The following is a 21,523-nucleotide window of genomic DNA, read 5'->3' as shown; positions in this document are numbered from 1 at the left end:
AACGGTGAGCCCAGGACATTGGCAGCCAGGACATTTGGGTTCTAGTCTTGTCTCTGCCACTGCTTCGCTTGGGAGTTACTGCTCTCTGACTCAGTCTCTCCCGGCTGGGAGGCTGCATTGTGCCTACTTGTGGCTGGCGTAAGGAGGTGGCTGGGCAGAAGCTCAGCAAGGCCCAAAGAGCTGAACAGAACTTGCCTGCGGTCACGCAAGCATCAAGGAATAGAACCCAGGAGTTCTGGCTCCCAGCCCCCCTACTCTAACCACTAGCTGGCACTCCCTCCCAGAGCCCTATATCTCAGTCCTGCACTCTCACCCATAGGCCGCAGTCCCCACCAAGAGTCAGGAAGAACCCAGGAGTTCAGACTCACCCAGTGCTCTAACCACTAGATAGTGCTTCCCACAGGTGGATGAATATGGCTAATTGTTGGCTCGCTGGGTTCCGAAAGTTGGGTACCATCCAAAATCCAGGTTTAGACACTCAGGCAAGAGGCCCAATTTTCAAACATGCTAAACAGACCCTGAGTTAAGCGGGCACAGTTAGTGAGGTGGGGGCCGAAATACCTTTGAGACTCCAGGCCTCAGGACCTCTGAAAAGTAAGACACTGAGGTGCCTACCTTTGGATTCAGAGCGAAAAGCCTTCACATGCCTAGTTACTTTGCCCTTCAGTGGGACTTACAGAGTTTTGAAATATTTACCCCCTCAGGGTTGAAGTTTAGGGACCCCAGTTTGGAAATCTTGGCCCACTCAGTGCTGCAAACTCTCAGGATTTGACCCCAAGTCATGCTACTTGGTGTGGTTTTCTTAAAGCCCCAGCTCCCAGAGTCATGTGATTAATATCAAATCTAAATCGCCCTTGCTGCAGATTAAGCACATTGTTTCCTGTTATTCTCATTCTGAGGAAATCTTTGTTTTCTTTTTTGGAAATATTTCTAGCCCTCACAGCTACAGAGCAAAAGCACAAAACCGTGACCCCTGACCCTGAAGGGCTCAGAACCAAAAAGGAAAAATAAGAATTTAAAACCATGATTTTTGAAAAGTCTTGTGATTGTTCCACCAATCTCATGTTTTCTCAGGTGGCTGCAGGTTGCCAATTCCGCGTATCACAGCTAGACCAGCTTGCGAATGTCATGAGCTCAGACAACGTGACTCAGGACGATTACCGGTTCCACGGGCCTCTTAGCCTACCGGGTAAACACCATGAGCCCACAGACGTGGGAACTATGGGAGCAGGGGGTGCTGCAGCACCTCCAGGTTTTACAAAGCATCCCGGCATGCAGGGTCTCAGCTGCTGGCCCCGCGCCCACCTCCAGCTGGGGCCACAGCCTCAGCCCCCTTACCCTTATCTGGGTCCTTCTCTCCCGGAGATAAGGCCCTGCTCCTGGCCCCAGCTGAGGGGGCACAGACGGGGTAAGGGGGCTGGCTTTCAGCACCCCCACTATTAAAAGTGTTCCAGCACCACTGCACAAGCCTCACAACGAAGAACTCACAAAGATGCCTAATCAGCCCCAATGAAACAGGATAAGTTTGCATGTCAGAAATTGAGCAGAGTTGATTTCTCATGGCAGAAAAATGGACTACAGCAGTGAGGCAGCATGGAAAGACAGTAAACTGATAAGTGACAGAGTGAGTATACAGTAGTAAGAGGGTTGCATGATTACATGGCCTAGTGGCTAGAGCACTGGGACTCAGGAGACCAGGTTCTTGTCCCTGGCTCTGCCAAGGGCCTGCTGGATGACCCTGGGCAAGTCATGTCCCCACCCTGTGCCTCAGTTTCCCCATCTGTAAAACAGGGATAACAACACCGAACTCCTTTGTAAAGTGATTTGAGATTTACTGCTGAAGAGTGCTAACTGGAACTATTACAGTCAAACCCAAATGAAAAAAATCTCATATCCCCCCTGAGTTTTTACCTCCAAAGAAGAGACCCAGTGTTTCTCAGAGACAAAGAGACTTTCAGGCCAGATGGGACCATCATGATCATCTAGTCTGACCTCCTGCACAATGCAGGCCACAGAATCTCACCCACCCACTCCTGTAACAGACCCCTAACCTCTGGAATAGTTACTGAAGTCCTCAAAACATGATTTAAAGACTTCAAGTGACAGAGAATCTACCACTTACACTAGTTTAAATCTGCAAGTGACCCATGCTGCAGAAGAAGGTGAAAAGCTCCCAGGGTCTCTGCCAATCTGACCCAGGGGGAAATTCCTTCCTGACCCCAATTATTATGGCCATGTTTCCCAATTCCCAAACAAAACGCTTAGTTAACATAAAGAGCAACTGGCTGCCCGCCGATCTCCTGGCCAGCTGCCTTGCAGCCTCACCTCCGTCTGAGTTCCTGTGGGTGGGGTGGCAGCGGTGGGTCCTGGCAAGGGGGCTGGAGAAGGCGAGGGTTGGAGCTTTATGGATCAGTTCAGTGATTGCGCTCCAGGGGACCTTTTCAAAGCTCCAGGTTGGGAGAGGGAGTCTGGAGACACTGGTGAGACAGCAGGGAGGGGATAGGCTGGCAGCACGGGCGGAGGCCAGGGGCCAGCAGGGCAAGACGAGATGGCAAGGGATTATCCGCACAGGCTGGTTCTGTCCAAAGGTAGGGCTCAGCTGGCCCCCCAAGAGCCCCTAATCCTGGATCTTGCCTGTAACCCAGCAGTGAACCATAGCCCTTCTCCCACCCCCGTCCCCCAGTGCAGTCAATGGGAGTCTTTCCATCGCTCTGGGAGCAGCAGGGCTGGGCTCTGATTCAGGCGAAGTCCAGCTGAGCAGTAACATAAACACTGATCAGTGCCTTCGCTCTGAAAGGTTGTTATCTGGATGGGGGAGAGGGGGAATCTCTGTTACCATAGTTACAAGATTGGCTTAAACGCCAGGAAATTTAAAGATTTAATCAATTTTGGGCCTTTTCCATTCCCCTCCCAGTTTTGACCCTATAGGGGTAACATTCTCTAGCTCTTCTCCACGAGGGCCAGATACTTACTGATTTATAAAAACACCAGCTGAGATTCTGACCTAATCCCAGGACTCCAGGAGTTGGGGCTTTGAGGAAAAGAAACACCAAATATTACAAGCAGTCGGGCAGCGGCTTTACTCGCTTAGACCCAGCCAACAAATAGGCCAATTCCGAGCTCACTCCGGTGTGATTCAGGAGTCAGTGCAATGACAGCCATGGGTGTGAAACCAGCACAAGATGAGTATGAGGGGCACTGAATCAGCAAGGCTGTTTTGCTCCCTGCTGTAACACTGCACCCCACATTCTTCATAGTGATATTATTATATGATTATGGCATAATTTTGATGCATTTTAGGCAAGACGGGTCATATGAGGTGTCATTGGAAAAGTTATGATTTGCTGAATAAAATTATCCTATATGTATGCATGTATTATTTTGTATCTGAAGTTATGAATATTGACTATGTACCTGTATTTCACATGTAGTTACACCTGCCCACTAGGCAGGATGCTTCCAGTCTAGATAGCTGGTGGGGAAGGGTGTATTCAGGGTAATGGGCCATTAGGAAAAACAGTAGACCTTAGGAGAAGCTTATCCCCAGCCTGGTGTGCCTTCACGAGAATGCTCCAGACAATCTGTAAGTAATGGCTGCTATGACTCAGCAAGGACATGTGATGAGACCACATGACTCTGGACTCCATCTTGAGAGGTCAGTGTTTTTCCATAAACTGAGTTTTGGGACAAAGGGTTCCCACCATATGCTAAAGCTATATAAGGTGGGGAAGTGACATCATCTGTTGCCCTCCCCACACCAGGACTCCTGGAAACACCTGAGGAACAACAGCTTGAGCCACAAACACCCTTTGCCTGGAAGAGATCACAGCTCCCTGTGGAGAAGCCTAGTGCTGCCAGCTCCCTGGCACTGGGGCCAACCCCATGGGGGAAGCTGCTCAGAGGCTGGGCCCAGGGCACTCTAGGCCTTCACGAGTGCTCTGCTCTGGTTAGACTCCTATGTTAGTAGAGCCCTTGATAAATAGCACTCAGACTGCACAGCACCATGGCTCAGCTGGCCAACACTGGTACCTTAGGCCTCTCCTGCTCCTGGGACTGCAATCCACCTGACGGTCCGCCTGGCATCTACACATCCTAACACCTCCCTCTGCTGGGGAACCAGCTCAGAGATCTGCTTCTGCATTCCAGCAGGCACTCAGCTACTCATCAGAGGAGAGGGATAGCTCAGTGGTTTGAGCATTGGCCTGCTGAACCCAGCGTTGTGAGTTCAATCCTTGAGAGGGCCACTTAGGGATCTAGGGCAAAAATCAGTACTTGGTCCTGCTAGTGAAGGCAGGGGGCTAGACTCAATGACCTTCCAAGGTCCCTTCCAGTTCTAGGAGACAGGTATATCTCTAATTATGATCTGTGTTCCTAGCAACTCTGCCATCCCCTGGTGCACAGCTAAGATCCAGCTGGGTTTCTCTTGTCTTCCAAGACCTGAATCTGTTTTTTTCAGCTGCTCAGGTCACTCTCTCTGCCCTCAGCCATGTGCTCGGGTGCAATCCAGTTCAGGCAGAGGGACCAGCTGAGACCTGGCCCCCACCTTTCTCCTCAAACTAGGGCTTCAAGTTCAGTGGGGTAAAGTTAGGGTGACCAGACATCCCAATTTTATAGGTACAGTCCCGATTTTTGGGTCTTTTTCTTATATAGGCTCCTATTACCCTCCACCCCCATCCCGATTTTTCACACTTGCTGTCTGGTCACCCTAGGTATAGCTGGGGCATGAACTTTGCCCTTGTCCCACTGCTCCAGGGCAAATTGCAGCCCCTGTCCTCAACATGCCTTCTCCAGCAAAGTGTCCCCCTCTTCCCACTGACATCCTGCCCCTTGCTGGCCCATGGGACAGAGCTCTCCCTCACTCCTTGGCACTCACGGGCCCATCGGGCATGGGGGCGGGGAAGGCGATGTACCCATGCCCCCATAGGAGGGAGAAGGTAAATGCTGCTTTGCTGGAAGAATACAGTCCCTAGCTTGGTAGCACATGCAGGCTGCAGCAGAGCCAGGGTGGCGCAGCAGCTGCTGTCTGGGCATCAGAGCCAGCTCTGGCAGCACCAGTCAAGCCCAACTCCTCTATAAATCATGCAGAGCTCCCTTTCCCCCAGGGCCCTTGATCACTATTTCATTACAGTAGCATTACAGGCCCCCATCAGCATCCAGCTGCTCCACGCCAGGTGCTCTGAAGGCTGGGAGGCCATAGGGGCTATAACTGCATGCACAGATGGGCACTGACATCACACGGGAGCCTGTGGCATAGCTGGGGCCAAAACTCAGGTCTGCAGAGTCCCTGTCTAGAGCACATGGGATTCCTGGCGCCTTTCCCCCAAGGGCTGTCAGCAGTCCCCCATTAACTTCTCCAGCTAATCTAGACTGAATGCCCCGGGTCGAGATCCTGGCCTGAGTAGGTTGCAAAGTGTCCTTAGAGCAGAAACAAAGACCCAGGAACGCCCCCATCTCAGCCCTTCCCCAGGGACTGTGCCTGAGTTGGGTTCCAGTCAGTGAGGACACAGAGTCGGAAGTGACTGGCACACGCACTGGGCCTAATGCTCTCACATGTTCCCTGCCACTGGACCATCCTGCCTGGGTGTGGGTTGTTCTGTGTGGTTGACTGGCCCGGAGCCAGCCCCAAGCCAGTCACTGCTGCTCCGGCCCAGGCTCTCTGCCCTCCACTCGCCCACTGGGGCTGGAAAAATTCTGCTGCTCCTAGTCCTTGGTGACAGATCTAGAGGGGAGGGATGAGGGGACCTTGGTCTCAAAACTAGGCATGTAAAAAGCACAGTGACCCACAGCTGAGTTGGGGGATGGTTGCTCCAATTGCAAACAGCTGTTCGGTGCAGACTAAATTCATCCCCCTTATCCACTGTGGGTGGAACTCCCCCTGCCTCTACCTTGGGCATGTTCCTCTCTGAGTACTGCAGCATGTCTGCCCCACACTCCTGGGAGCTAGGCAGCGCTCTGCCCCCCCTTGCCCAGACAGGGAGCTGAGCCTGTGCGTTTCTTGCCCAAGGTCTAATGGAGTTGGTGGCAGAGCCACTTCACCTCATTACCTGATCAGCCACCATCCTTCCTCTAGGCAACAGCCACCCACCTGGCCAGCACTGTGAGACCTCCAGAGTGCAAAGGAGGAGCTGCTACAGCTTGAGCTGTGATAGCTCCATCTCCTCTGGAGGCAGGGCACGGAGGGGGACATGGAACACAGGCACGACTTGAACTAACAGGCCCTTCCCCAGAAGGGTGCGCCACGCTTCCCCCAAGCGCCCACTACCCATGCCTCCCCATCCCTGAGAGATGGCAGTGGAGCTGTTCCACTGAGCCACGCAGCGGGTAGGGGTTTTTTCCGCTACTGTGCACTCAGTGCTGTGCGAGACACACACCAAAATATAGTCCCTGCCCCAAGCTGCTTCCACAGCTATGAGCCCAAGCCCTGATGCAGAGAACGCTACAGAGCTTTGCCTGATCATTTCCTCCACTGGAGTTTGCAATGTCCAGTCTCACAGTGAGCCAGTAGCAGAGCTGGGAGAGAACCCAGGAGTCCTGGCTCCCAGCCCGCCCCAACCACTAGCTCCCACTCCCCTCCCAGAGCTGGGAAGAGAACTCAGAAGTCCCGGCTCCCAGCCCCCAACTGTCACCCTGCCATGGCCCTGGATGTCTCTGCCCAGCTTCCTCACCAGGGGATTAATAGCCAACCCATTCACAGCCACTGAGTTTTGTTGTGGGCCGGTGTCCCAACCTTTCCCCCATGCTTGTGCGAAGGAAGGAGCCGTGGCTAAGGGCTGGCCCCCGGCCTGGGGAAGGGCTGGATGCACAGCCTCACTCCCTGTGTCCTGAGCTGCCCTTGGGGAGGAAATCTAATCCTAGCAAGGGGGAGGAGGGAGCCGCAAAAGAGCTCACAGCTGGTCTGGATAATCAGCGAGGGTGCGCTGATGAGCAGGGACATGCACGCGTGGCTGCAGCCGCTGAACAAGAGACAAGGCCAGCCTAACGTACGGGGTTCGTACGTGGTGCTCTGCGCGGCAAAGCACCCGCGTGGGCAAACCTGCCAGGGCTTTGCTACCCAGCGTCACGGAAAGCCTGAGGATGCAGCAGGCATGTTGGGGAGTGGATTCAACCCCTCACAGCCCAGCCAGGCTAGGAGGGTCCCGTGCATCCCACACCCAGTCCAGCCGACGAGCCAGGTCTCCCAGCCCCTGGAGCTCCCTTGGCATCTCGTCACACTGGCCTATTTGGAAGCAGGGCAGAGCCCCCCCATTCCATGGCATGTGTCACACTCCAGCCAGACCCCACCATTGGTGCAGGTCCTAACCTTACCCACCCCGGCAAGGGGATTCTCGGTGGGGGTAGGGCTGGCCTCCAGAACCAGCCCTGGACCATGCCCCAATCTCCCAGGGAAGAAGAGCCCTCCGAGACCCTCCCAGCTCTGCAGGGATACATGCTAGGAGAGTGGTAACCTGCTGTGATGCTTCAGTGCCTGACCTCACCCTGGCAGGGGTCCAACAGAAATGCTCCCTCCAGCCCATGCAGTACCATCCAGGTAGGTTATGGGTGGGGATTTTCTGTATTTCTCCACAGGACCCACCCTGGACTACTGGCAAAGGCAGGAGAAGCCATCACCCCATGTTACAGATAGGGAAACTGAGGCACAGAGCAGGGCAGCAACTGGTCCATGATCACATGGTGAATCAATGGCAGAGTGGGAAATTGAACCCTGGCAGCCTGGGCCCCAGGCCTGTCATAAACAGATAGCTAAGGGTTAACGTCTCTTTCACCTGAAGCACCTGACCAGAGGACCAATCAGGAAACCGGATTTTTTCAACTTTGGGTGGAGGGAATTTTGTGTCTGAGGTCTTTGTTTTCTGTCTGCCTGCTTTCTCTGAGCTTTGGAGAAGTAGTTTCTGCTTTCTAATCTTCTGTTTCTAAGTGTAAGGACAAAGAGATCAGATAGTAAGTTATATGGTTTCTTTTCTTTGGTATTTGCATGAATATAAGTGCTGGAGTGCTTTGATTTGTATTCTTTTTGAATAAGGCTGTTTATTCATATTTCTTTTAAGCAATTAACCCTGTATTTTGTCACCTTAATACAGAGAGACCATTTGTATGTATTTTTCTTTCTTTTTTATATAAAGCTTTCTTTTTAAAACCTGTTAAAGTTTTCTTTACTGGGAAATTTCAGGGAATTGGTGGGAGGAAGAAATCATGGGGAGATCGGTGTGTGTTGGATTTGCTAGCCTGATTTTGCATTCCCTCTGGGTGAAGAGGAAAGTGCTTTTGTTTCCAGGACTGGGAACGGAGAGGGGGAGTCACTCTGTTTGGATTCACAGAGCTTGTGTCGGTGTATCTCTCCAGGAGCCCCTGGAGGGGGGAAGGGAAAAAGGATTATTTCCCTTTGCTGTGAGACTCAAGGGATTTGGGTCTTGGGGTCCCCAGGGAAGGTTTTTCAGGGGGACCAGAGTGCCCCAAAACACTCTAATTTTTTGGGTGGTGGCAGCAAGTACCAGGTCCAAGCTGGTAGCTAAGCTTGGAGGTTTTCATGCTAACCCCCATATTTTGGACGCTAAGGTCCAAATCTGGGACTAAAGTTATGATATGAGTGGCAGCGGTTACGGGATAGACAAAATCCAGAAGCCAGTAGGAATATTATTTTTTTCTCTTCTCTGCTAAGGGCTTTTTAGCAGAGAGAAACAGTTTGGGTTTAAAAGAGAATTTTTTTTTCTGCTCTCTCTGGCAGTTTGTGGCTTGCATAATAAGCAAGAGACCATTAAGCTGTGACAAAAAATCTTTTGTGACAATAGCTCTCCCATTGAGAGTCATTACCAGCACTATATACATGCAAATAAAGTGGTTTTTCAGGTTTACTTAACATTGAAGATTAGCTAAAAGCATTGTTGCTAGGCAGACCCCAGGAGGCAACAGAGCCTGCAGTTCAGAAGAGAAACACCGGAGGGCACCCCAACACAAGAAAACAGGAATCATGACTTCTAAGGCAAAAATTGAGGCCGAAGAGCAATTCAAAGAAGCTGAACACAGGCGACAACTGGAGCTGAAAGAAAAGGAAGAAAGCATCAAACTGGCAGCCTACCAAAGAGAACAGGCAGCCAAAGAGGGAGCACACAAAAGAAAACTAGAAGAAGAAGAGGTGGCCCACCGAAGGAAACAAGCAGAAGAAGAGTTGGCCCACAGAAGGAAGCAAGAAGAAGAAGAGGCGGCCCACCGCCGAGACATGGAAAAACAACAAAAAGAAATGGAAAAACAACAAAAAGAAAATGAAGAGAAGGAAAAACAGAGAAAACATGAACTGGACTTGCCAAAAGCTGGGCTGCATGTGCCAGCCAACCCTAACAACCCGGCGCCAATTATTGCTCCACAGCACAGGAAATTTCCCACCTACAAGGCAGGTGATGACACCGAGGCCTTCTTGGAAAATTTTGAAAGAGCCTGTCTTGGGTACAGCATCCCCGAAGACCAGTACATGGTAGAATTGAGGTCACAGCTCAGTGGACCTTTAGCAGAGGTGGCAGCTGAAATGCCTAAGCAGCAAATGAATGACTATAAACTTTTTCAAACCAAGGCCAGATACAGAATGGGGATAACCCCAGATCATGCCCGTCGGCGCTTCAGAACCCAAAAGTGGAAACCAGATGTGTCATTTCCCAAACACGCCTACTACGTTGCAAAAAATTATGAGGCCTGGATATCAGGACACAATGTTAAAACCTTGGAAGAACTGCACCTCCTCATACAAATGGAGCAGTTCTTGGATGGTGTTCCTGAAGACATCACACGGTACATACAAGATGGAAAACCCAAAGATCTCGCTGAGGCGGGGGAGATTGGAGCCAGATGGATGGAAGTGGCAGAAAGCAAGAAAGCTACTGTCAAAGGGGAACGATTACCCCAGGGGGCACACCGACCATAAACCCTACAACCGAGGACAGCCAAAGACCCCGCATACCACCCAAGTAAAGCCACAGACACCCTACTCTTCCACCTCACCAGTCTCCAGTAACTCACCTCGGCCCAGTGACCCATCAGATGGAAGATGCTTTAAGTGTAATGAACTGGGACATATCAAGGCCAACTGTCCAAAGAACACCATGCGAGTGCAATTCATTACACCACCATCACCCAAAAGATCCCCAGGCCCAGATGCCTCTCAAATACCCTTGGAGCGAAGGGAAAATTTGAGAGTGGGCGGAAAGAAGGTTACTGCGTGGAGAGACACGGGGGCACAAGTGTCAGCTATCCACCAATCCTTCGTTGACCCCAAATTCATCAACCCAAAGGCCAAAGTTACAATTTACCCCTTCATGTCACAAGCTGTAGACTTGCCTACAGCTCAACTGCCTGTCCAGTACAAAGGCTGGTCAGGAATGTGGACTTTTGCAGTCTATGACAATTATCCTATCCCCATGCTACTGGGAGAAGACTTGGCCAACCAGGTGAAGCGGGCCAAGAGAGTGGGAATGGTTACACGTAGCCAAACCAGGCAAGCTTCCAGAGCCATTCCTGTTCCTGAGCCGTCCACAGAGGCCCCGTCTGTGTTACCAGAGACCCAGACAGAGGTAGTGGATCCAGATTCCATGCCAACCACTGAAACAGCCACAGCACCTCCAGTCCCAGGCCCGGAACTGGAACAGCAACCAGCACCAGCAAGTGCAACCCCATCTTCAAACTCAACGCCAGAGGGCGCCAGAGAGCCAGAACTGGCAGAAGTAACAGACAGCCATACCCAAAAGGCTCACCCAGAGCCTGAAATAACTTCAGGGGCACCAGCGGAGAGCGGTTCACCAGCAATGGAAACAACCCCATCACCTACATCGCTTCCAGAGGGACCAAGCCCAAGTCCCCAGTCTGAGGAAGAACTGGTGACCCCAGCCTCAAGGGAACAGTTCCAGGCTGAGCAGGAAGCAGATGACAGCCTTCAGAAAGCTTGGGCGGCGGCACGGAGCACCCCACCGCCTCTCAGCTCTTCTAATCGATCCCGGTTTGTTATAGACCAAGGACTTTTATACAAGGAAATTCTTTCTGGTGGACACCGGGAAGAATGGCAGCCGCAAAAACAGTTGGTGGTTCCAACGAAGTACCGGGGGAAGCTCTTAAGCTTAGCCCATGATCATCCCAGTGGCCATGCTGGGGTGAACAGAACCAAGGACCGGTTGGGGAAGTCCTTCCACTGGGAGGGGATGGGCAAGGACGTTGCCAACTATGTCCGGTCTTGTGAGGTATGCCAAAGAATGGGAAAGCCTCAAGACCAGGTCAAGGCCCCTCTCCAGCCACTCCCCATAATTGAGGTCCCATTTCAGCGAGTAGCTGTGGAAATTCTGGGCCCTTTCCCAAAAAAGACGCCCAGAGGAAAGCAGTACGTACTGACTTTAGTGGACTTTGCTACCCGATGGCCGGAAGCAGTAGCTCTAGGCAACACCAGGGCTAACACTGTGTGCCTGGCCCTAACAGACATCTTTGCCAGGGTAGGTTGGTCCTCCGACATCCTTACAGATTCAGGGTCTAATTTCCTGGCAGGGACCATGGAAAAAACTGTGGGAAACTCATGGGGTGAATCACTTGGTTGCCACCCCATACCACCATCAAACCAATGGCCTGGTGGAAAGGTTCAATGGAACTTTGGGGGCCATGATACGAAAATTCGTCAACAAATTCTCCAATAATTGGGACCTAGTGTTGCAGCAGTTGCTGTTTGCCTACAGGGCTGTATCACATCCCAGTTTAGGGTTTTCACCATTTGAACTTGTGTATGGTCACGATGTTAAGGGACCATTACAGTTGGTGAAGCAGCAATGGGAGGGGTTTACGCCTTCTCCAGGAACTAACATTCTGGACTTTGTAAGCAACCTACAAAGCACCCTCCGACACTCTTTAGCCCTTGCTAGAGAGAACCTAAAGGATGCTCAAGAAGAGCAAAAGGCCTGGTATGACAGACATGCCAGAGAACGTTCCTTCAAGGTAGGAGACCAGGTTATGGTCTTGAAGGCGAAACAGGCCCATAAGATGGAAGCATCATGGGAAGGGCCATTCACGGTCCAAGAGCGCCTGGGAACTGTAAACTACCTCATAGCATTTCCCAATTCCTCACTAAAGCCTAAAGTGTACCATGTTAATTCTCTCAAGCCTTTCTATTCCAGAGACTTACAGGTTTGTCAGTTTACAGTCCAGGGAGATGAGGCTGAGTGGCCTGACGGTGTCTACTACGACGGGAAAAAAGACGGTGGCGTGGAAGAGGTGAACCTCTCAACCACCCTGGAACGTCTGCAGCGGCGACAAATCAAGGAGCTGTGCACTAGCTTCGCCCCATTGTTCTCAGCCACCCCAGGACGGACTGAACGGGCATACCACTCCATTGATACAGGTAATGCTCACCCAATCAGAACCCCACCCTACCGGGTGTCTCCTCATGCCCAAGCTGCTATAGAACGGGAGATCCAGAACATGCTACAGATGGGTATAATCCGCTCATCTACCAGTGCATGGGCATCTCCAGTGGTTCTGGTACCCAAACCAGATGGGGAAATACACTTTTGCGTGGACTACCGTAAGCTAAATGCGGTAACTCGTCCGGACAACTATCCAATGCCACGCACCGATGAGCTATTGGAGAAGTTGGGACGTGCCCAGTTCATCTCTACAATAGACTTAACCAAGGGGTACTGGCAAGTACCGCTAGATGAACCTGCCAAGGAGAGGTCAGCATTCGTCACCCATGCGGGGGTGTATGAATTCAATGTCCTTCCTTTCGGCCTTCGAAATGCACCCGCCACCTTCCAGAGGCTGGTAGATGGTCTACTAGCTGGACTGGGAGAATTTGCAGTTGCCTACCTCGATGATGTGGCAATTTTTTCAGACTCCTGGCCCGAACACCTACTACACCTGGAAAAGGTCTTTGAGCGCATCAGGCAGGCCGGACTAACTGTTAAGGCCAAAAAGTGTCAAATAGGCCAAAACAGAGTGACTTACCTGGGGCACCAGGTGGGTCGAGGAACCATAAACCCCCTACAGGCCAAGGTGGATGCTATCCAAAAGTGGCCTGTCCCAAGGTCAGAGAAACAGGTCCAATCCTTCTTAGGCTTGGCCGGATACTACAGGCGATTTGTACCACACTACAGCCAAATCGCTGCCCCACTGACCGACCTGACCAAAAAGACCCAGCCAAATGCAGTTAAGTGGACTGATGAGTGTCAAAAGGCCTTTACTCAACTTAAGGCAACGCTCATGTCTGACCTTGTGCTCAGGGCCCCGGATTTTGACAAACCATTCCTAGTAACCACGGATGCATCTGAGCGTGGTATAGGAGCAGTGCTCATGCAGGAAGCAACAGATCACAACTTCCATCCTGTCGTGTTTCTCAGCAAGAAACTGTCTGAGAGGGAAAGTCACTGGTCAGTCAGTGAAAAGGAATGCTATGCCATTGTGTATGCCCTGGAAAAGCTACGCCCATATGTTTGGGGACGGCGGTTCCAGCTACAAACTGACCATGCTGCGCTAAAGTGGCTTCATACTGCCAAGGGGAACAACAAGAAACTTCTTCGTTGGAGTTTAGCTCTCCAAGATTTTGATTTTGAAATTCAACACATCACAGGAGCTTCTAACAAAGTTGCTGATGCTCTCTCCTGTGAGAGTTTCCCAGAATTCAGTAGTTAAAAAGTGTTCTTAAAATGTAAAAGTCTGTTAGTTATATACTTAGTGGTATATGTAAAGGTACATGTGTTGTAGTAATCTGTTTATTTTAAAGTTCTAGAAGGAAATCGCCACCAGTGAGCTTCCCCACTGTCTGCAATTTGGGGGGCATGTCATAAACAGATAGCTAAGGGTTAATGTCTCTTTCACCTGAAGCACCTGACCAGAGGACCAATCAGGAAACCGGATTTTTTCAACTTTGGGTGGAGGGAATTTTGTGTCTGAGGTCTTTGTTTTCTGTCTGCCTGCTTTCTCTGAACTTTGGAGAAGTAGTTTCTGCTTTCTAATCTTCTGTTTCTAAGTGTAAGGACAAAGAGATCAGATAGTAAGTTATATGGTTTCTTTTCTTTGGTATTTGCATGAATATAAGTGCTGGAGTGCTTTGATTTGTATTCTTTTTGAATAAGGCTGTTTATTCATATTTCTTTTAAGCAATTAACCCTGTATTTTGTCACCTTAATACAGAGAGACCATTTGTATGTATTTTTCTTTCTTTTTTATATAAAGCTTTCTTTTTAAAACCTGTTAAAGTTTTCTTTACTGGGAAATTTCAGGGAATTGGTGGGAGGAAGAAATCATGGGGAGGTCGGTGTGTGTTGGATTTGCTAGCCTGATTTTGCATTCCCTCTGGGTGAAGAGGAAAGTGCTTTTGTTTCCAGGACTGGGAACGGAGAGGGGGAGTCACTCTGTTTGGATTCACAGAGCTTGTGTCGGTGTATCTCTCCAGGAGCCCCTGGAGGGGGGAAGGGAAAAAGGATTATTTCCCTTTGCTGTGAGACTCAAGGGATTTGGGTCTTGGGGTCCCCAGGGAAGGTTTTTCAGGGGGACCAGAGTGCCCCAAAACACTCTAATTTTTTGGGTGGTGGCAGCAAGTACCAGGTCCAAGCTGGTAGCTAAGCTTGGAGGTTTTCATGCTAACCCCCATATTTTGGACGCTAAGGTCCAAATCTGGGACTAAAGTTATGATAAGGCCACCCTGCTCTAAGCGCCAGCCCTCACTAACCTAGTGCCACTCCTCCATGAGGCACTAAACCCACCTGACAGGGAGGAAAGCTGTGTTAGTTGATGGTGCGGACTGGCTGCGCGGAGGACTTGAACGTGCGAAGATGAGGGAAGGAGGGCGGAAGCCCCGTGCCATGCTGCAGCCATGGGGCAGGGGAAGCGAGGGCTGGGAGAACATGGACAGATGGTGACTTCCTTCTTAGGCGAGCTGCAAAGACAGCCATGGCGTTCCAGCACCCGGGACAGCAGGGGCCACCCCAGCACCTCCTTCCCATGCCCAGGGAGCTCTGGGGGGCTATGTGGTGCCTACCCCCAAAGCCACCCCCCACTAACCTCAGCCAGGGTGACATACACCCATGGCTCACTTGCAAAGCAGGAGCCACCAGCTGTCAGATGCTGTCCTGGGAAACCTCCCACAGGTGGGGGCTGCCCCCGAGACTCAGACACATGCTCCAACAGCACTAGCTCCTTCCCCTGAACATGATTGAGCAGGAGGAAGGAGCGACCCAGGGAACCTGCATCAGCTGCCCATATCACGGGCAGCCTTGACCCCACTTCTGCAGGCCAGCATGTGTAACATGGCCTGGACATATGGATTTGGGCACCTAACCCTTTAACTCAAGCGATTGCTCTCAGGCAAGTGGCCCAGCTTAGCACTGACGCTGTGGGCTCTTTGTGCTGTGTCTGTACAGAGCCTGGCCTGGGGGGCCCTGGCCATGACTGGGGCTACAGTAATAAAAGGGTAGGTCAGCAGCGGCTGAGCCTAGGACCCACCACTCGGATCAGCCCATGCGTCCTTTTGCCAGGTTCGAGGCTGGATGCAAACTGTCCCCTCAGGATTTGGAGAAATGAGCCCATTGCGGACGCCAGGGAGCAGCACTGGGGCAACTGGCCGGGGCTGAACACAGCAGTTCTGCCTCAGGGGTCCACCCCAGCCACTGGCATCTCCAGGCCATTTTCCCTTGGAGAGGCTGTACACTGGAGGAAGCCAGGAGAGACATCAACCCCTGGATGTGATCTCAGCCAGTCCTTTCCATTCCTGAGGGAGGCCTGGATTTTAATCGAAGCAGCTGAACATATACTAACGGCCCACTGCCTTGCCTAGGCTAGACTTGGTAGCATGCATTAGCTAACCCCCAACCTTAGATCTAACGTTGACACAGCCCAAGTCTGCAGCCAAGCCCAGAACAAAACCTGCCCTAGCCACTAGGTCAACCTTCTGCCCCTGGATGACTGGTCCTAGACACATGGGTTCTCCCGCTACCTTACTGGGTGACTGCCCCCTGCGGTGCCTCAGTTTCCCCTCCCAACCTTTGCCTAGTTAGCCTAAGTCAGGTGGGGTTGGGGCTGCCTCTCTCTGTGTGTGTTCAGCACCTGACACAGTGGGGTCTGGGCCCATTCCAGTAGCCCAGAGGTGACCGGAATGCAGGTGACAGATGTAGTCGTTTGGCCCTTTGAGGGAAGTGATAACAAACGAGGGGAGGAGGAGGTGGTTAGAACAACATTTAGTTTGGGCATTTCCCTTGGAACCTGGTGGAATGTGAAGGGGACCTGAGGATGAAGGACCCGACTGTTAGCAAATTGCTGTGTCAGCAGCACTGTGTGGCAGGGGGCTTGTGGGTGGCAGCCAAACCCCACATGCCCCCGGCATGCCAGGGCCAGCCTAGGTGAGCGGGCGCCGGGTCCCCAGCTCCCCACCATGCTGGCTCTTACGCAGCCTGGAGAACGGTTTACTGAGAAAACAAACTGTGGGACCCCAGCGTGTCACTCCCGACAAATCCACCAAAGAAAGGCCCTGGCGCAGCATGTTTATTTGATACAGCTGCAGCCAGTGCGTGTAGATACAGCTGGAACCCCAGCAGCTCCGAACTCCCAGCTCTGGGCCCCAAAGCGCTGCTTTCAGCCAGGCAGCTCTGGGATGGAGCAGGGAAAGGGAGGGGCAGAGCTGATCAAAGGTGTCCCTACCCTTCCCAGGCTATGTACTGCAGCAGGCCACAGGGGCAGAGTCACAGGGTAATTGGTTGTGGTCAGATGGTTAAAGCAGGGGATAGAGAAGCTTGATTCCTGGTCTAGAAAATCCCAGCTGTCACAGGGGAGTGGGGTCTAGTGGTTAGTGGGTCTAGTGACTGGCATAGGAGACCGGGAGTCGGGGTGCTAGTCCCAGCTACGGGAGGCAAGCTGGGTCTGGCAGTTAGAAGCCAGTTAGAAGCAAGCCTTGGGGGCCCGGATTCCTGGGTTCCCTTCTTGGTCTGGGAGGGGAGGAGGCTTGGCTCTGGCACCTCGCAGGGACTCCTCTCACCTCTGAGATGGGGCCACCCACCCCAAGTGCGAAGGAGGATGTGTGGTCACGCATGAGCACCAAGAGGCCCTGAGAGGCTCAGATAAAAGGCGGCATGGGAAGAGCCGAGTAAAGTAGTTAGACACCCCACAGCCCCAGCCATGGCCCTTTAATTGTCTCCACCTGGAAACAAGGGGTCCTTGTTTGGGGCTCAGCATGTGAACGCATGGCCTGTGCACTAGGCCTAGCTCCGGCTTGCTCCGGTGCGGGCTCCCCTTACAGGACCTGTGGTCGTTGTAGCCCCTGGCCCAGCAGGACAACAGACCCGTCTCTGTGGTGTGGCCAGCCCGATCCTCTTCTAGAGGGTAAGGGGGGAGGTGATCCTGGCTACAGAGCAGATCTGACAGCTCCCTACCCAAAGGGGGCAGCTTCCCTGGCTGTGAAACAGACACACTCCCTGGAGCCAGAGGCCTGAGTGCCCATCGATTGGACTCAGCCATCCGGCCCTGAGCCGGAGCTCTCTGAAGTCAATAGAACTGGCTGCTGGCTCCCACCAGCTTTGGATCAGGCCCTTTGCCCTGGTCCTGCGTTGGCATCCCCTGGTGCAGCCATTCACAACCGCAGGATGCGAGTGCGAGATGCTGCCATGCAGTGTGACACAAGTGCCAAGCTGCATCCCCAGAGTGGTGTGGGAGTCTCTCATACCCACATCAGCCCAGGGAAGAAGGCAATGGGGGACCAGCCCCACTGCGCTGTTCCCCACACCTGGGGAAGGATTTTAGACTAAACAAGGCCCTCTCTAATCAGTGTGGGATCCCTCAGCCCTTCCCTGAAGAGCAGACGCTTGCCTTGGCGCCTGGGACCAAAATCACCCCTCCTTCCTCAGCTGTTGGCTGCATATCAGGGGGGCAGCTGGGAAATGTGAATGATTATTGAATGGGCCTGGCTTGGTCACTGGGGATGGGAGACCCCCAGCTCCAGCAACCCAACCACACTCAGCACTGCTCCCCCCCAGCTCCATCCAGCCTCTACTGTACTAGGCGCCTGTTTCCCCGGCTGTCTAAAAGTGGGGATGGGGCAAGCTGTCCCTGGTGCCCCCTCTATAATCAGGACTAATGGGTGTGGCTATGCAAATCAATGGCTGGGTGAAAGGTGGAGTTAGAAGTCAACACAGTGATTGTAAAGTGATTGGTTGGCAGTTGGAGCATGTGGGCCTCCTGTAGCCTTCTGATAGCTCCTTGAGCAACCAGGTTCTATAAATACCCTGCTCAGGGCAACAAAAATCCAGGCATGTCCCCCCCTGCTCCCCAGAAACAGCCTGGGCCACAGCACCTGCACAGAGCCAGCTCCCACAGTCAAATTACATCCAGCCTGCTACACACTGATAGCCACACCCCAGTACCCTGATTGCAGAAAGCCCCCCAAGTGACATGCAGCTGGGACACACATGCTGCTGCTGGTGAAATTGAATGCCAAAGACTCTTTCTGTCTCCTAGCACAATGTGCAAGAACCTGATTTTCTCAAGTAGTGTGCTGACCCAGAGCCTCCTGCCGCAGCCCGAAGCAATGACACCTGATCTATACTGCAACAGTTTCCAGAGCTAGGAGACATGTAACTCCCATGCCCAATTAAAAATTAAAGCGGAAAAAAGATATATTTTTTTAAATGCCTGCAACCCAGCAATCATCGGACAACAGCTCACACAGCATAAGGCACTTTCCAAGACTTTGCCCAAAGCCAGGCACTATGTTCTAATGCAGCAAACCTGCCTTAGCACTGGCTCCTTTCTGATCCTTCACACATTTTTACAGATCACGAGGAGTTAAGAGTGAAAAAACTCCACACCAGAACTCCAGCTCTTGTCATCTGCAAACTTTGCTGTAGCTTCAGATTTGACCCACATGCATTGGCTTGCATAGTTCACAACATTGAAAGAGAACTAGGATCTGCATGTCAAGAAGAGCACATGGTGAATTATACTATTCATTGTATAGTCTTGCAGCTGTCTTTTTGCAAGTGAGGAAAGCAATGTGAGTGTTTATAATATTATGGGGCTGTTGACCCTGGCAATAAAACCATCAGGGCAGTTTAAATGAGTTTTAGGACAAAGCCAGAACAGGTAAAAACAAACATGGGGGGGGGGGGAGTGGAAGATAAAAACAGCTGCCCTGGAACTACAATTTACCCTCCACATAGTGCACAAATAGTGTTCGGCACATAGGCTATTCCTAACCCCCTTTGCACATACGTCAAAAACTCTAACCCCATCCCATCTACTCTTGGCAGTATTACCGAGAGTAGAAAGCGTGGCAGTACACCTCTACCCTGATATAATGCGACTCAATATAACACAAAATTGGATATAACACAATAAAGCAGTGGGGGGCCGTTCAATATAAAACGGTTTCACCTATAATGCACTAAGATTTTTTGGCCCCCAAAGACAGCAGTACATTGGGGTAGATTATATTTAGACCGAGACAGGTTAGATTAGAATAGCCGGAATAGATTAGGCGAGATGAGCCTGGCTTGGCTAGAAGAGTTCTCACAGTTTCAGGGTGGTTTGGATATTGAAGAGTTTTGCACATTTTAAAAAAAAGTATAAAGCAAGTTTATAGGAAGCAATTTCAAGAGAAAAGAAAAAGAAAAACACAGCCAGTGTGAGAGAACAGAGGACAAGTTTGTTGACACTTACCTGCTTCTCCCCTCTACGCCCCCAAACACTGCCTGCTCTATTCTGCGCTGGGGAAAGCAGGCACAACTTGCCGATTTCCTCTGCTGGGAGATGGCTCTGCGCGCCCAGAGCTACCGTGCAGATTATAGGACCGTGTTACCCAGTAATCCCAATGGAGGCAGGATTAAAGTAGCCCAGACCCGCCTCCATCACAGCTTCCAATCTGTGTGGCTGCTGGGCCAGCATCACAGCCAACCTCTTTTTTCCAGGGCTTGGAGGGATGTACACAGGCACACGCACACACACACAAACAGCAGGATTAGAGAGGGACAGCAAGGGTAGAGCTCTGCTCAACACCACCAGCCCAGCTCTTCTGATTTCATTCCTGGATCCTGCTGGCTTTTTCCCCAAGCGACAAACAAAGCTGCCTCTTTCTCCCCCACTTTACAGAATGACTTGCCATGGGCTTTCCTGCCACACACTAAGATCAGACATTTCTTTTCGCTAAGAAACTCTCCCTCAGCCTGGCTACATAGGGGTAGTTCAGCCATTTTTAAAATCCAGATGATTATAGGATCCCCTCTCTAGATTTTAATCCCAAATAGGCACATACCCAAAGCCCCAGGAATAACCTCTAGTTTAAATGCCCTGGATCTATTTTGGTTCTTCTAATCTAACCCCTGAAGCTCTAAATATAGAGGGAACCAAATTCACTTGCTTGACTCCATGATGGCAGCAAACAAGCCTATCTAGAGGAATGCACCGTGCTATTTGACACAGGGGCTAATTCTATAAATCCTGGTTAAATCAATGAGGCTATTTGTGTGAGCAAGGATGTGCAGAAATAGACTCTTAAACTGTAAAATCATGTGAGCATTGACTGTCCCTTAATTCCTCTCCAGCGCTGCCCTGGCTGTCAGTAGTTAAATTAATCTAGCCAGGGATCGCTATTAACAAGTCAACATTTCCAGCAGCAGCTGTACATTCCCACAGATTCTCCCTATGTGGAGAATAGGAAATGACTGCAGAACCACTTCTGAAAGTGGATGGGCTTAGCCTAGATGCAAATACTGGCATTAAAACACTTTCAGACAACTGCTTTATGTTTTGAATTTGTTTTGGGTTTACAAAGAGTATTATCTTTGGTCTTGTCAAATAAAATGATTGTAGGCCTATAACCCCCCAATTGCCCCCCATCTTCCTCCGCTCCCCAAACCCCTCGATTGCCCCCAGGGGCAGCTCTAGACATTTCGCCGCCCCAAGCACGGCAGCATGCTGCGGGGGTGCTCTGCCCGGCGCCGGTCCCGCGGCTCCGGTGGACATCCAGCAGGCGTGCCTGCAGAGGGTCTGCTGGTCCCGCGGCTTCGGTGGAACCACGGGACCAGCGGACCCTCCGCCCGCATGCCACCGAAGGCTGCCTGCCCGCCACCCTCCCAGCGACTGGCAGAGCGCCCCCCGCGGCATGCTGCCCCAAGCACACGCTTGGCTTGCTGGGGCCTGGAGCCGCCCCCGATTGGCCCCCTCCCGGTCTTAGGGTTACCATATTTCAAGGCAATGCTGCTGGGAGAGCAAGGAGAACTAGAAAGGGTATTTGGGGGGTGCTGGAGGGGTGTGTGTGTACTGCCTGGGATATTTGGGGTGCTGGCGGTGGTACCTGTGGTCTCATTCTCAAGGTGGGGGCAGTGTCACACTCCCAGAGATGGTGTCAGGGCAACAGGCACAGGCCTGGAATGCAGAGCCAGCCCATCAGTCAGCACTTCCCTGAAGGCCTCTCCTCACCACAGGGCAGGGAGCTGGGGTCTGGCCCTGTCACCCCTTCCAGTTGAGCTCTGAGGCCCATAGCAGGGCAGGCAGCCCAGTCAAGAGGTATGTGGCAGCTCTGCTT

The 21,523-nt window shown here is 51.8% G+C and overlaps 1 protein-coding gene across 2 annotated transcripts in view; it reads right to left on the bottom strand.

Moving 5' to 3' along the window:
• Positions 1-19,774, bottom strand: part of SLC38A3 (solute carrier family 38 member 3) — a 98,547-nt gene extending 78,773 nt beyond the window's left edge. For both annotated transcript variants that reach the window (XR_007775094.1, XM_050958693.1), the window contains exon 1: positions 19,660-19,774. The gene's annotated coding sequence lies outside the window, so the exon portion shown is untranslated. The remainder of the gene's footprint in view (positions 1-19,659) is intronic.
• Between the last annotated feature and the right edge of the window lie 1,749 nt (positions 19,775-21,523).

Source organism: Gopherus flavomarginatus, chromosome 6, assembly GCF_025201925.1.
Source record: "Gopherus flavomarginatus isolate rGopFla2 chromosome 6, rGopFla2.mat.asm, whole genome shotgun sequence".
Lineage (NCBI taxonomy): Eukaryota > Metazoa > Chordata > Testudines > Testudinidae > Gopherus > Gopherus flavomarginatus.
Note: the sequence above shows the minus strand (reverse complement) of the source record. Positions and strands in the feature narration are given on the sequence as shown.